This window comes from Cricetulus griseus, chromosome 6 (genome assembly GCF_003668045.3).
Source record: "Cricetulus griseus strain 17A/GY chromosome 6, alternate assembly CriGri-PICRH-1.0, whole genome shotgun sequence".
Lineage (NCBI taxonomy): Eukaryota > Metazoa > Chordata > Mammalia > Rodentia > Cricetidae > Cricetulus > Cricetulus griseus.
The window spans coordinates 75,806,531-75,816,730 of NC_048599.1; the positions used below are offsets into that span (position 1 = coordinate 75,806,531).

A 10,200-nucleotide genomic window follows, 5' to 3' on the forward strand; every position below is an offset into this window, starting at 1 on the left:
TCTGGAAAGCAAATTACTGGATCAAAGGGCAAGAACAGTTTAATGGACATTAGGAGGCCTGAAACAGACCACGGTGTGCTTTGCCTTTATAACAAAGATGAATGTTACTTTCCAAGACTGATATTTTAAGTCAACCTAAATTAAAACAATGAGCATTTTGAGCACGAGCAGACTAGCCGGCAGATTTGTTGATTTGTCTCCAGTAGGGGGCAGCACAAACACCAAAGGATACCCACCTTTCCTCTTGAAGTTTGCCTCTTTTGTAACATTTTTATCACGATTGCTTTGTTAAAATTTAGCAACAGTATGGTCAAGTTTACAGGCAGGATCCAGAAAGGAAACCCTAGTTTGCAAAGATTTATGACTTTCAGGAATGTTCCGGAAGGCTGTTCCAGATGGCAAAGTGCTGGAGATAAAAGGGTCTTTCCCCTGTGGGCTCACACTGGAGCTAGGAAAGCAGGTCATGATGGGAGCAGCAACCGGAAGAAGGGCTGATGAGGCCCATGCTGGTATTCTTTGCCTAGTAAGATGTGGACTGATGGCTCAGAAATGAATTTATCTTCCCAAACAGGATGGCGGGAGGAAGAAGGGAGCACGTGACTGCCAGCCTGAGGAAGACCTTTGGAATGACAGACGAAAGGTCAGTGACAGGAGGGAAGTGTTAATGAATCATTGAGAAATGTGCTGTGTCTTATCCTCTGACAAGAGCCGTGGGAAGGCTGGTAAGGAGGGGTAATGCGACGGGCCTCAAGCCTGATTGATAACCTAGACATGGTACCATGGTTGTGTCTTTAGGACACTGGAGCACACCCGAGTTCCCAGAATTCCTATGGGAAAACAGATGTATCACCTTCTGGGGAGGAGCTGTGGCTTTGGGACTCTGACACTCCAGGAGGTCAGGACTAAGTATCTGTGAACACTCCTTTTGTAACTCTTCCTGCTTTGTTCCAAGAGGCCTTTTATTCTGCCAGTGGCAGAAAACATGGTCTGGATGTGGTGGTGTGTGCCCCAGGCTGGCACTGGGAGAGTTTCTTAGAAGACAGGAGAGGGCAGGTAACAGAAAGCATACTCAGCAAAAGCTCTACCACTGGTGACTTCCAGGAAGCACCAGGTGACCAGGAGGACGCAGGTATCACTTGGAGACATACTTTGTTTCTTCAAAGTCTAATTCCTCCTAGCCCTCCAACCAGGGCTGGCTCAAACTTCTGCTTCAGAAGTTTACCATAGGAGTTGCATGTCTGCAATGAGGCTGTGTTTCTCTAGCCTCTTAGTTAGCACATCTAGCTCCCCTTAGCATTATCCATAGAGGCAGAAGCCTGAAAACAATCTGATGGTCATTGATAGTGAAATTTGAGTTAGTAATACTTTTTTTATGTTGTGAAATGATAGGTCTTTGATAGGTCTTTGAAAATAATTTCATCAGTATTACATTTATTTGTTTGTTTATGCATCTGTGTGTGGGTGTCTGTGTAAAGATTAGAGGACATTATACCACGCTGTGGGCGGGGGGTGCAGGAGTCATCAGGCTTGACCACAGGTACCATTTGCCACTGAAATATGGCTAGCTTCTTAAAAGAAAAAGAACGCCGGGCGTTGGTGGCGCACGCCTTTATTCCCAGCACTTGGTAGGCAGAGGCAGGCAGATCGCTGTGAGTTCAAGGCCAGCCTGGTCTCTAGAGAGAGTGCCAGGATAGGCCCCAAAGCTACACAAAGAAACAAAACAAAACAAAGTAAAAGAGATCTAAGCTGGGCATGGTGGTACACTCCTGTAACTACAGCACTTGGATGGCTGAGGCAGGAGGAGAGCATTTATGTTAATATATAGCATTACACCTGGGTTAAATGTACAGCAAAAAATATCTCTCAAACAAAACAAAAAGAGGGAAGGAGAAAGAGAGGGAGGGGAAGGATAGAGAAAAGAAAAGAGAAAGTTAAACCCATACTCAGTGACCCAAAGGGTGTCCATGATATTATCTGATGTCTCTCAACTATCATGAAATAGTTGAGAGAACAGGGCATGGGCCAGGAAGAAAAAAGCACTTTCTGCAAATGGCTGAATCATAACTATTTTAGATTTTGTGTGACCCATGGCCTCTGTCACAATGATTCATCTTTTTACATCTGGCAGAAAGATGTAGCTATTGCCAATATGTAGGAGAATAGAGGTGGCTGTGTTCCAAAAGCTTTATTGATAAAAGCAGTCAGTGGGTCAGATTTAGCCTGCAGGCTATGGTTTGTTTGCACTTGGCACAGCTTTGAGAAGACCTGTGTGTATTGTCTATGTTTTTAGGGAAGGCTTCAAGTTGTTCATACTAATTACTTTGTGGAAAATAAAAATGGGAGAGTGTTTCAGTTAGGGTTCTATTGCTATGAAGAGACACCATGACCACAGCAACTCTTATAAAGACAATATTTAATTGGAGTGGCTCTCTTTCAGTTCAGAGGTTCAGTCCATTATCATTGTGGTGGGACATGACAAGATGCAGGCAGACATGGTCCTGGAGAAGTAGCTGAGAGTTCTACATCTTGCAGGCAACAGGAAGTGGTCTGAGTATCACACTGAGTGAAACTTGAGCATATATGAGACCTCAGAGTCTGCTTCCATAGTGACACACTTCTTCCAACACGGTCATACCTACTCCAATAAAGCCACACCTCCTGATAGTGTCATTTCCTTTGGGGGACTTTTTCTTTCAAACCACCACAGGGAGTGATGGGATGATTATTGTTTCCTTTTCCATTCCTGTTCTCTTTGATGTGAAATGGAACGTACATATTGCTTTTGTAATCTCCTCTTTGAATCCCTAAAATTATGTGATTGAACATTTGGGTTCTCAGCTGTAGAGAAATTCCTTTGCCAGTGGAGTAGGAAAGTGTTGAAAGGATTTGGGGCAGGGCGTGTTATTAACCACAAACACTGCTAAAATCTTGACCCAGTTTTAGTGGATAATTGCGATGTTTTTAATGAGAAATACCCACCCACCCACCCCACCCATAGGCTCTGGTATTTGAAAAGTTCTCAATTGATGACATTGTTTAGGGAGGAAGTTGGAGGAAGTATGTCATGGGGACTGGCTTTGTAAGTTTATAACCTTACCCCGTTTCAGTTTGATCTCTCTACTTTGTGCTTCTGGTTGAAGATGAGAGCTCTCAGCTTCCTGCCCTGGCCACCATGTCTGTAGCTCACTGCCAAGCTTCCCTTCTCCCTCCACGCCCATGATTGACACATCATGCTAGAACTGTAAACCAAAATAAAGTCTTTCATCTGTAAGTTGTTTTTGGTTTGTGGCGTTTTATCACACAACAATTTAGTAACAACAGCATGAATGACTTGGATATATAATGAGGGATATCCCATTGGATAAATAGTGAGAGACATCCCACTGGATGAATAGTGAGGGACACCCCATTGGATAAATAGTGAGAGTCATCCCATTGGATAAATGGTGAGGGACATCCCATTGGTCTGTTGCCTCATTGTTTGAGGTTCCTGGGGTGTGAGGCAGACTTGGATAAACTAGATGATTTCTCAAGATAGAGAGAGACTGTGAAGGTGAAGGGAAGTCCCGACAAGATGTTCACTCAGCCTTCAGAGGTGAGGGCAGCTGCTCCTCTGCCCCCCCCCCCCAATTGCTGTGGAATAGAAAGGAAGTGCATTCCAGCTCCAGGCTACATCTCAAGCCCTGTCATCCATCAGTCTTATTAAGCACTCACCAAGCAATGACAGAGAGGATAAGTTACACTTTGTAGAAGAAGCTGTTCTCTGTAGGACTAAGGAGTTGAGGAGAAAAAAAAATATCCTGCTGTGGCTCAGAGTCCATGTTTCAAATTCACAGACCTGAATTTGAAAACTTGGAGAAAGCTATTTATGAATCCCTCCATCCCTTCCTTTCTCCTCTCATAATACTATGATGGTGATGGTGATGATGATAATATTGGCGAGAGATGTAGCTCAATGGCAGAGATCCTACTTAGAGCATCCTGGAGGAGCTAGGTTGGATCCTAAGCACAACAAAAATAACAAGAATGAATATCTCTTCTTCAGACTGTCATGAAACTCAGACGAGTTGATCCACGTCCAGCTCCTCTTATGGTGTGCCACAATAAATAAGTACCTTGTCAATGTTGTCAATGTTGCTGGCATGGCTCTTAATGTGGTTATTACTGTCACATTCCTTTTGTCCTTTCCTCTTCACCTGTGTTGGTCAGGCCTTTCTCTCTTTACCCTCACAGCACTTTGCCTTGTGGACTTGAATACAACCAAGCAGATTACTTGATGGTATGGCTTTCTCTGGGATCAGCTCTTCACTAGTGTCCTGCTTCTGATGGTGCAAGGGATGCACAGTGCTCTCTAGGATGTACCCATAGAATAACTAGCAGACTAACAATTGTGGGCAATGCAAAATGCAAAGTCTGGAGTTTTCTGTCTCACCTGTCTGCTGGTCTAAACCTTCCCTCTTCTCCAGCCAACTCAGATCCCACCTCTTCCATCCACCCTGATGTCTTCTCTTGGAACTTCCAGACCCTTCTATCTGCCTTGTCTATTGACTGATGTAAGGCATTGCTTTGCACCCTAAATGGTTGTATATGGTGTATATGTATATGCAGCCCTAGCTGCAAGAAATATCTTAGAGAATTAGACTTTTGACTCATACATTTTCACATATTTAACCAATTAAAAGCTAGTAGTGAGTGCTAAATTCAAGATCAGGTTATCAATATGGTGCTAGATATCTTCACATAGAAAGGGCATTTAAATCAAGAAGTGATGTACATTTTAAATGCCAGTACAAGGAAGGTAGAGGCAGGAGAATTGAGAGCTCAAGCTACACACTAAGACCATGTTCAAAAACAATAATGTTATTAAGGTAGAATTGGTGTCCCTGCTGGGTGGTGAGCAGGGTTCGGGAAAGTGCTAAAGGGGTTCAGGTGGACCCAGGTATTTAAGAACCAATATTTTCCAATTCCCCCAGCTCCACACAGAGTAAGTTGAGGATAATATGTACCCTTCAGTGATGAATTGGAAATTTTTAAAAATTGCTATTCTAACAAGTTGGGGCTGGAAAGATGGCTCAGTGGTTAAGAGCACTGGTTTCTCTTCCAGAGGATCTAAGTTTGATTCCCAGAACCAACAAGATAGCTCACAACCAACTGTAACTCCAGATCTGACTGACACCTCCTCAGGCACCAGGCACACAAGAGGTATACAGATACACATGTAGGCAAAAACGCCACACATATAAAATAATACAACTATTTGTAAAGAGTATTTTAAGAATGCAACAAGGTTTTAAAAAATATTTTTAAATCTATCTGTGCTCGCTAGCCCTCCTTGGAGTCTGCTTATCCAGCAGGCTGTAGCTCACCTGGAACTCTACCAGAGCTGTGGAGAAGGGAAGCAGGAGGCCAGAGTTTCCTGTGGGGAAGTCCAGGCCTGAATGTCCTGTTTCCTTCTGCTCAATTGTTCATGGGAGGGAAGGCAAGCTGAGTGCTCTTTCTCCGGAACCCCAAGGTACCAGCTCTTTCCGAAGCAGGAATAATGAACGTGCCTGCCTACTATGGGTATGGGGGTGAGGTGAGGTGCTGGGGGCAGTGATACATGTCTGAGCAATTTCCTTTGTGTCTGCTTAGTGGCAAGGTTAAGCAGGTTTGGCTTACCGCTTCCTAACTTTTAAAAAAGATTGTGTGTGTGTTTGTATGTGTATGTGTGTGTGTGTGTGTATGTCCATGCTTGTGTGTGTCTGTGTGTGTTCTTGTTTGTGTGTATATGTGTTCATGCTTGTGTGTGCATGCTGTGTATGTGTCTGTGTGCATGGTTTATGTGTATGTGTGTGCATGCGTGGGGGGGGGGCATGCTTGTTGTGTGTGTGCCATGTGGAGGCTAGAAGATGCTGGACTCTGCAGTTAGTTATAGACTGTTGTGAGCCACCCAGTGTGGGTTCTAGTAAATGAACTCAGGTCCTCTGAAAGAGCAGCATGTGCTCCTAACAGCTGAGCCATTTCTCTGGTCTCATTTTTAAAGCTTTTACAAAACAAAAAACCAAACAATCTGCACAAAGCTTCTTGGAGTAGCTCAAATTTGACTGACCGGAGTGTCCCAGTAGCTTCCAGATTTCTGAGCTCACACTTTTTTTTTCTTTTTTCTTTTCTTTTTTTTGTTTTTGTTTTTGTTTTTGTTTTTGTTTTTTGCCACAGGGATAGGGTTTCTCTGTGTAACAGTCCTGGCTGTCCGGAACTCACTTTGTAGACCAGGCTGTCCTTGAATTCACTGAGATCAACCTGCCTCTGCCTCCCAAGTGCTGGGATTAAAGGCGAGCACCACCACCACCTGGCTGACACTCTGCTTTAGTAACCAGAAAAAGTCCCACAGAACAAAGCAGAGGGGAAGCGCCATCTCTGCTCTGAACTCTGCGGTTCGCTTTTCTCCATCACATGTGTGAGGATGCTAGAGGTCACTCCCAGTTCTCTCCAGCACTCTGTCTCCTGAGTGTGGATTCAAATATCTCTCAGTTTTATTTCCCAGATTGTCCTAGACTAACAGTCCCCATCTTTGAATCAACATTATGACAATGGGTACTAGCACAAGACCCTCTGCTCTGAGTTTAGAGATGCTAAGCCAGTCATGCAGCCTCCCTGTGCCACAGAGTTCCCATGTGGAAAACAGAAGTATGGATAATGCCTATCGGTGAGGCTGTTGTGGAGCCTAAACAACTGAGTACTTACAAGGCGTCAGAACCACACCTGGCACATAGTTATGAGGCAGCATCAAACCATCTTCATTGGCTCTGCCTCGGGCCAGCTGCCTTCTGTGCTGCTGGGCCCTTGACAGTCCCTACCTTGAAAAACAACTTCTTCCCATCTCTTTCGTGGTTTGGGGATGCTTTCAATATGCCTGTGACTCAAACTGAAAGAGAAAAGGTAGAATGCTTTTGCCTTTGTATTGTAGTGGCCGTTTACCTTTCTTTGTTTCTGTCTCTCTTTCCCATTTGAACCCGAGAAACCTTTGTACCCAACAATTTCTCACTTTGCTTTTCCAAACAAAAGATTATCCTGTTTTCCCAGGCCTCCCACCGCTGCAGTAGATACCACCCCCATATGTGCGCACACTGTAGAAACAGCTGTGACCAGTCAATTTTTAAAATAAAGTCCTTTGCCTTTTTACTACAGAAAGATGAATCACAGCTTTCAAAGAACTTACTAATTGGACAGGAGGTGGAAAGCATACAGACAAACAGGCCTTTGGGGAGGGAAGTTCAGTGTCAAAATTAATAAATACTTAAGATAAAAAGGGAAGTGAAAGCCCCAATTGGCTTACTCTTATTAGGGGAGAAAGGGCATTAACTATCTCGATTGAACTTCAGACGTGTATGTCAATCCCCTATCAGCATTACCATGCCAAAACGTACAGGCAAACAGACAAAACACCCCTTTGCATCATCTGTCAGCCCATCATCTTCTCTGCCTCCGTGATGACGGCTTGTTTCCAGCTGTGTTCAGCAGATGCCTTGGCATCTTCTTTCTCTCCTTATCCAAACTGGAGCACAGGGAAGGCATATGCTTCTTTTATGAAGGGCCTGGAGAGTCTGTATTTCACCCTCTACGTCCACTGTCCTGCTTCATGTCACCAGCATCCTCACCAGGCATTTGCAGTGGCTTCTCTGGGACTCTCCCTGTCTCAGTACTCTATTTCTTCCCTTACCAGCCCAAAGCCCTCCAGCTGCCCCAATTCACAGCCTTTTCATGGTTCTCTATCCTCTTAGGACCTGGATGCCTTTCTTCCTCCCATCTCATCCAAGATTGTCCTCCTATGTCCATTCCAGCCCCTCATTGCCTACCCAGCAGGGGCCTTACCACCCCAGGTGCTTGGCACTTGCTGTTTTTCCACCTGGACTATTCTTCTAGATTTTCAACCCCACATGTCTTCATGCAGTGCTTCCTTTTCAATGAGACATGCTGGGATCACATGGTTAAAAATGATAAATTCCCTCTCTTCACACTCCGAGTGCACATCCCCAGAACATGCTTCTCTTTTTCCATAACACCAAATGCCTTCTTCCAATTCTACTCTCAATTTTTTTGTTGTTTATTTTTTGTATTTTTTGGTTTTGGAGACATGGTTTCTCTGTGGCTTTGGAGAGTGTCCTGGAACTAGCTCTTGTAGACCTGGCTGGTCTCAAACTCACAGAGATCCATCTGCCTCTGCCTCCCGAGTGCTGGGATTAAAAGAGTGAGCCACCACCACCACCCTGGCCTCCTCCTCTCAGTTATTTAGTTTCTAGCCTGTCTTTCCCACTTGAATGCACACTGAGAGGCTCTTTGTAAAAATTTAAGTGCAGGGATGGGTAATTTGCCTGCATGTATATCTGTGCATGTCTGGTGACCTTGGAGGCCAGAAAAGGGCATCAGATCCTCTAGAAATGGAGAAACAGATGCTGGTAAGCTGCCGTGTGGATGTTGAGTGTCCTCTGGGAGCACAGCCTGTGCTCTTAACTGCTGAGCCACATCTCCAGCCCTTGAGTGGGATTTTTGTTCATTCTGTTCTGTTGTCTTTTTTTTTTTTGCCCTATTTGTGCATTTATATCCAGGTCTGTGCACAATAGGCATTCAATATCTCCTGAAGAAATGAGTGCATTTCAATGTCAGAGTGTTCACTGGGCTTGGCCGTGTAGTCTAGAAGGGCATTTTCTTTTATCCAATATTAAGAGAGATAGTCTTAATTTCTTATTTTTGACTTTTCTGAATATTTTCTAATAGTCAAGTAGTTTGCAATCACATATAACCATAAAAGTGTTGTTAAAAAAAAAAACACTGAAAATGTCACAGAAGTTAGGTAGAAATGTATGTCATCACTTGAGAGGCAAAGGCAAGCAGCTCTCTATGAGTTTGAGGCCAGCATGGTCTGCAAAGTAAGAAACCCTGTCTCAAAAACTAAAATTAAATAAATAAGCTGGAACTCAGGACTAAATGTGGTGGTGCATGCCTTTGATTCCAGCAGAGGTGGAGGCAGGCAGTCCTCCATGAGTTCCAGGACAACCACGGCTACATAGTGAGAACTTGCCTCAAAAAAAATAATGATGAATAAAAACATGGGTCCAAGATGTAGCTTAGTGCTTACTTAGCTTGCAAGAGGCCCTGGGTTTGATTCCCAGTACTGAATAAAAGCAGTCTGTGATGTATGCCTACAGTCCTGGAATTTGAAAGTGGAAGCAGGAGAATCTGTTGTTGAAGACTGTCCTTTGCTACACAGCAGCGTCAAAGGTGAATCTGGGCTACAGGGACACATAACTCCAAAAATCAAAATTAAGTTGGGTGGTGGTGGCTCACGCCTTTAATCCCAGCACTTGGGAGACAGAGGCAGGTGGATCTCCAAGTCTGAGGCCAGCCCATCTATGGAGCAAGTTCCAGGACAGCTAGGGCTACACAGAGAAACCCTGTCCTGAAAAACAAAGCAAACAAACAAAAAAAATTAAAGTTAAGTAAAACAAAAGCCTAAAGTTGTAAAGATTTAGTTAAAATATACAGAATCTTTTGTTTTGTTTTTGTTTTTGTTTTGTTTGTTTGCTTTTTGATTTTTCAAGACAGGGTTTCTCTGTGTAGCTTTGTAGACCAGGCTGGCCTTGAACTCAGATCTGCCTGCTTCTTCCTCCTGAGCCCTGGGATTAAAGGTGTGTGTGCCGCTGCCACCATGACCCAGTGCATCATTTGTTGATAGCTAATTTGTTAATATTTATTTACCCGTATTGTCTTTGGAAAGCCGATTTGCTTATTTATTCCATGAGTGTGTACTGTTTTACTATCAAGCACCGAAATCTATCGAAGCTGTTGGGGATAAGAATGAATGAAGGATCCTGGAGGATTCATGGTCTCCAGTGGTGGAACAATGAAGGACCACTCCATACCATCTCTAGATTCCCCAGGGAGTAAAAGAAGGCACAGAAGCCAGAGATGGTGAAAGATCAACAGTGGGAGTGGCCAGAAAACCAGGAGCATGTTGTTCTGCCAGGGCCACAGAAACAGATCAAATGGGATGAGGGCTTGGTGGCAGGTGCACTTGTTTGGAAGCCTGGCTTACTGTGGCCTGGGTGGATTCCATTTTGCCCTCATTTTGTCTGTGTAAAAAGATCGAAGCAGTACTTCACCCACCATGTTTCTGGATACCTGGTACTATGATGCTGGGAAAGCCCTTTGCAATGTCAGGGG

The 10,200-nt window shown here is 44.1% G+C and overlaps 1 long non-coding RNA gene across 1 annotated transcript; it reads left to right on the forward strand.

Moving 5' to 3' along the window:
* The first annotated feature begins 275 nt into the window (after positions 1-275).
* On the forward strand, positions 276-3,244 carry LOC118238422. Its single transcript, XR_004770445.1, has 3 exons — positions 276-460; positions 572-640; positions 3,108-3,244. It is a non-coding gene; the product is annotated as an uncharacterized LOC118238422 (long non-coding RNA).
* The last annotated feature ends 6,956 nt before the right edge of the window (positions 3,245-10,200 follow it).